Source organism: Bos javanicus, chromosome 18 (genome assembly GCF_032452875.1).
Source record: "Bos javanicus breed banteng chromosome 18, ARS-OSU_banteng_1.0, whole genome shotgun sequence".
Taxonomy (NCBI): domain Eukaryota; kingdom Metazoa; phylum Chordata; class Mammalia; order Artiodactyla; family Bovidae; genus Bos; species Bos javanicus.
In genome coordinates this window covers 58,098,672-58,104,705 of record NC_083885.1, presented here as the reverse complement: position 1 = coordinate 58,104,705, position 6,034 = coordinate 58,098,672, and the positions used below count along the sequence as shown (strand labels likewise).

At 43.3% G+C, this 6,034-nt stretch overlaps 1 pseudogene; it reads right to left on the bottom strand.

Annotated features, from left to right (window-relative positions):
• Nucleotides 1-878: 878 nt before the first annotated feature.
• LOC133229724 (zinc finger protein 615-like) lies at nt 879-5,376 on the bottom strand (annotated as a pseudogene).
• Nucleotides 5,377-6,034: the final 658 nt, after the last annotated feature.

Below are 6,034 nucleotides of genomic sequence, written 5' to 3'. Positions count from 1 at the left end.
CTCCAGTGTTCTTGCCTGGAGAATCCCAGGGACGGGGAAGCCTGGTGGGCTGCCGTCTATGGGGTCGCACAGAGTCGGACACGACTGAAGCGACTTAGCAGCGGCAGCAGTGACAACACTACTACTACTTAAAATGTATAAGATCAGTGACAAGGCAACTAGAAATATGGTTGAAATTATCCTTTCTCTCGGGGCTTGTGAGGTGTATCATCCCTTAAGTTTAGACTTATGACATAATGCTCTTCTTTATCCTTTCCCCACGGCTACTTTCCTTCACTGTTACCAGATATTTTGTTAAAGCCCACGATATTGAATGGGTTTCTGCCCAGATTTCCTGACAAAGTATGCGGTAATATTACTCAAATCTTGCCATATTTATCGCCATAGTAAAGTATTTCTCCAGAGTTAACTGACATCTGTTGAAATGTTATTTCTGGGCAAAGGCTTCCCCACAGTTGTATTTCTATTAATTTCTAATTATAGAAATATTCACTCACCTGTGATTCATAATGACCACATATGATCTGGTCTATTCCCACTGAAGGCTTTCCTAGACTTGCACACTACATAGGTTTTATCTCAGTATATTTTTTGGACATAAAATGTCCTAAAATATTTTCACCAAGGCTGGTTTTCAGTTCAGTTCAGTCGCTAAGCCGTGTCCAACTCTTTGCAACCCCATGAACGGCAGCACGCCAGGCCTCCCTGTCCATCACAAACTCCTGGAGTCGACCCAAACCCATGTCCATTGAGTCAGTGATGCCATTCAACCATCTCATCCTCTGTCATCCCCTTCTCCTTCTGCCCTCAATCTTTCCCAGCATCGGGGTCTTTTCCAATGAGTCAGCTCTTCGCATCAGGTGGGCCAAAGTATTGGAGTTTCAGCTTCAACATCAGTCCTTCCAATGAACACCCAGGACTGATCTCCTTTAGGATGGACTGGTTGGCTCTCCTTGCAGTCCAAGGGACTCTCAAGAGTCTTCTCCAACACCACAGTTCAAAAGCATCAATTCTTCGGCGCTCAGCTTTCTTCACAGTCCAACTCTCACATCCATACATGACCACTGGAAAAACCACAGCCTTCACTAGATGGACCTTTGTTGACAAAGTAATGTCTCTGCTTTTGAATATGCTGTCTAGGTTGATCATAACTTTCCTTCCAAGGAGTAAGCATCTTTTAATTTCGTGGCTGAGATCACCATCTGCAGTGATTTTGGAGCCCAAACAAATAAAGTCAGCCACTGTTTCCACTGTTTCCCCATCTATTTCCCATGAAGTGATGGAACCAGATGCCATGATCTTAGTTTTCTGAATGTTGAGCTTTAAGCCAACTTTTTCACTCTCCTCTTTCACTTTCATCAAGAGGCTTTTTAGTTCCTCTTCACTTTCTGCCATAAGAGTGGTGTCATCTGCATATCTGAGGTTATTGATATTTCTCCTGGCAATCTTGATTCCAGCTTGTGCTTCCTCCAGCCCAGCGTGTCTCATGATGTACTCTGCATAGAAGTTAAATAAGCAGGGTGACAATATACAGCCTTGACATACGCCTTTTCCTATTTGGAACCAGTCTGTTGTTCCATGTCCAGTTCTAACTGTTGCTTCCTGACCTGCATATAGGTTTCTCAAGAGGCAGGTCAGGTGATCTGGTATGCCCATCTCTTTCAGAATTTTCCACAGTTTATTGTGACCCACACATCAAAGGCTTTGGCATAGTCAATTAAGCAAAAATAGATGTTTTTCTGGAACTCTCTTGCTTTTTCAATGATACAGCGGATGTTGGCAATTTGATCTCTGGTTCCTCTGCCTTTCCCAAAACCAGCTTGAACATCAGGAAGTTCACGGTTCACGTATTGCTGAAGTCTGGCTTGGAGAATTTTAAGAATCACTTTACTAGCGTGTGAGATGCGTGCAATTGTGCAGTAGTTTGAGCATTCTTTGGCATTGTTTTTCTTTGGGATTGGACTGACCTTTTCCAGTCCTGTGGCCACTGCTGAGTTTTCCAAATTTGCTGGTATATTGAGTGCAGCACTTTCACAGCATCATCTTTCAGGATTTGAAATAGCTCAACTGGAATTCCATCACCTCCACTAGCTTTGTTCGTAGTGATGCTTTCTAAGGCCCACTTCACTTCACATTCCAGGATGTCTGGCTCTAGGTCAGTCATCACACCATCGTGATTATCTGGGTCATGAAGATCTTTTTTGTACAGTTCTTCTGTGTATTCTTGCCACCTCTTAATATCTTCTGCTTCTGTTAGGTCCCTACCATTTCTGTCCTTTATTGATCCCATCTTTGCATGAAATGTTCCCTTGGTATCTCTAATTTTCTTGAAGAGATCTCTAGTCTTTCCCATTCTATTGTTTTCCTCTATTTCTTTGCATTGATTACTGAAGAAGGCTTTCTTATCTCTCCTTGCTATTCTTTGGAACTCTGCATTCAAATGGGTATATCTTTCCTTTTCTCCTTTGCTTTTCACAGCTATTTGTAAGGCCTCCTCAGACAGCCATTTTGCTTTTTTGCATTTCTTTTTCTTGGGGATGGTCTTGATTCCTGTCTCCTGTACAGTGTCATGTACCTCCGTCCATAGTTCATCAGGCACTCTATCAGATCTAGTCCCTTGAATCTATTTCTCACTTCCACTGTATAGTCATAAGAGATTTGATTTAGGTCATACCTGAATGGTCTAGTGGTTTTCTCCACTTTCTTCAATTTCAGTCTGGATTTGGCAATAAGGAGTTCATGATCTGAGCCACAGATCTTGGTCTTGTTTTTGCTGACTGTATAGAGCTTCTCCATCTTTGGCTGCAAAGAATATAATCAATCTTATTTCAGTGTCGACCATCTGGTGATGTCCGTGTGTAGAGTCTTCTCTTGTGTTGTTGAAAGAGGGTGTTTGCTATGACAAGTGCCTTCTCTTGGCAGAACTCTGTTAGCCTTTGCCCTGCTTTATTCCATATTCCAAGGCCAAATTTGCCTGTTACTCCAGGTGTTTCTTGACTTCCTACTTTTGCATTCTAGTCCCCTATAATGAAAAGGACATCTTTTGGGGGTGTTAGTTCTAGAAAGGTTTGTAGGTCTTCATAGAACTGTTCAACTTAAGTGCAGCCGGGAGGAGCTATCCCACATCCAAGGTCAGGGGCAGCGTCCGAGAGGAGATACCCCATGTCCAAGTAAGGAGCAGAGGCTGCGCTTTGCTGGAGCAGTCGTAAAGAGATATCCCACATCCAAGATAAGAGAAACCCAAGTAAGATGGTAGGCACTGAAAGAGGGCATCAGAGGGCAGACAGACCGAAACCACAATCACAGAAAACTAGTTAATCTGATCACATGGACCACAGCCTTGTCTAACTCAATGAAACTAAGCCATGCTGTTTTGGGCCACCCAAGACGGACGGGTCATGGTGGAGAGGTCTGACAGAGTGTGGTCCACTGGAGAAGGGAATGGCAAACCACTTCAGTATTCTTGCTTTGAGAACCCCATGAACAGTAAGAAAAGGCAAAAAGATAGGACACTGAAAGATGCACTCCCCAGGTCAGTAGGTGCCCAATATGCTACTGGTGATCAGTAGGTATGCTACTCCAGAAAGAATGCAGGGATGGAGCCAAAGCAAAAACAATACCCAATATCCACAATGTGAATGTGACTGGTGATAGAAGCAAGGTCTGATGCTGTAAAGAGCAATATTGCATAGGAACCTGGAATGTTAGGTCCATGAATCAAGGCAAATTGGAAGTGGTCAAACAGGAGATGGCAAGAGTGAACGTCGACATTCTAGGAATCAGCGAACTAAGATGGATTGGAATGGGTGAATTTAACTCAGATGACCATTATATCTACTACTGTGAGCAGGAATCCCTTAGAAGAAATGGAGTAGCCATCATGGTCAACAAGAGTCCGAAATGCAGTATTTGGATGCAATCTCAAAAAAGACAGAATGATCTCTGTTCGTTTCCAAGGCAAGCCATTCACTATCATGGTAATCCAAGTCTATGCCCCAACCAGTAACGCTGAAGAAGGCTGGTTTTACCTGAGTTGTTTCGTACATTTTCCCATCAATATAAAATATGCTGTAATCACTAAAGATAATACCACATTCTTTGCATTGCAATTCTTCTCTGCATACTATTTCTTGAGGGTCTGCAACTTGTTACACACTTCCCCAAAGAGACTACCTGTGATTTCATTTATGTTTAACATGGATTAACAAGTGGGCAAAAGCCTTCCCACATTTGCTGCATCCACAGGGCCCCTCTCTGGTATGTTTCATTGATAAACCTTGAGTCCTGACTTTGTGGTAAAGACTTTCCCATATTCACAGCATTCATATGGCCTCTTTCCCATGTGAATTCTCTAACAGGTGATGAGATCATTTTTGTGTAAAGAGAATTTTCCACATTCAGTACGTGCAAAGAAGCATTTCCTGAGTAAAATCTCTGATGTTCTATCCGGCATGTCTTCTTCCAAAATGCTTTACCACACTCGCTGCATTTGTATAGTTTCTGTCCAGTGCAAATCTGCTGATACATATCTAGAGTACTCCTTACAGAAAGTGAAGTCGCTCAGTCGTGTCCGACTCTTTGTGACCCCATGGACTGTAGCCTACCAGGCTCCTCCGTCCATGGGATTATCCAGGCAAGAATATTGGAGTGGGTTGCCATTTCCTTCTCCAGGAGATCTTCCCAACCCAGGAATTGAACCCGGGTCTCCTGCGTTGTAGGCAGATGCTTTACTTCCTGAGCCACCAGGGAAATCTAAGCCCTTGCCATGTTCATTACATATATATGGTTTCTCTCCAGTATGAGTTCGCAGGTGGGCATTAAGCTTCCTTTTTGAGAATAAGCCTTTGCCACACATTTACTGCATATATTGGGTTTCTCTACAGTGAGTTCGTTCATGCACAAGGAGACTGCCTTTCTGAACAAAGCCTTTTCCACAATCACTGCATATATAGGGTTCCTCTCCAGTGTGAGTTCATTGATGTCTGATGAGGTGGGCTTTGGCTGGAGAAGCATTTCTGCATTCACTGCATACGTAGGATTTCTCCCCTGTATGAGTTCACTCATGTACAATCAGTTGGCTCTTCATAGTAAAGCCTTTCCCACAATCACTGCATGTAAATGGTTTCTCAGTAGTATGAGTGCACTGATGTACAAGATCACCCTTCATAGTGAAGCCTTTTCCACAGACACTACACACATAGGGTTTCTCTCCTGTATGAGTTTGCTGATGTATGATGAGGCAGTGCTTCTTGAAAAGCCTTTCCCACATTGACTGCACATATATAGTTTCTCTTCTCTGTGAGTTTGCTGATGTGTGCTCAGACTGTTCAAGGTGAACCTTTCCCACATTCACTGCATATAAAGGGTTTCTCGTGTATGAGTTCAATGGCGTGCAATAAGACGTCTCACTGAAGCCTTTTCCACATTCACTGAATATGTAAGGTTTCTCTTCTGTGAGATCCAACCAGTCCATCCTAAAGGAAATCAGTCCTGGATCCTCATTGGAAAGACTGATGTCGAAACTGAAACTGCTAAACTTTGACCACCCGATGCGAAGAGCTGACTCATTTGTAAAGACCCTGATGCTGGGAAAGATTGAAGGCAGGAGAAGAGGATGACAGAGGATGAGATGGTTGGATAGCATCACCGACTCAATGGACATGGGTTTGAGTAAATTCTGGGAGTTTGTGATGGACAGGGAGGCCTGGGGTGCTGCAGTCCACGGGGTCACAGAATCAAACACGACTGAGCAACTGAACTGAACTGATTCTCCTTAGCCTCTCATTTTTCTCATTAGCATAGTAATTAACAGAGGTGTCCAACATCCACAGCCTTGAATGAATTGAGATGATGTTATCAAGTTTGTCATAGTTCTAGTTCAAAAAATGCTTACCAGGGACTTACCTGATGGTCCAGTGTTTAAGACTCTGTTCTCCCAATGCAGGTACCCATGATTCAATCCCTGGACAGGGAACTCAATACCACATAATGCAACTAAAGAGTTGGCATGCTACAACTAAAAGACCTCATGTGC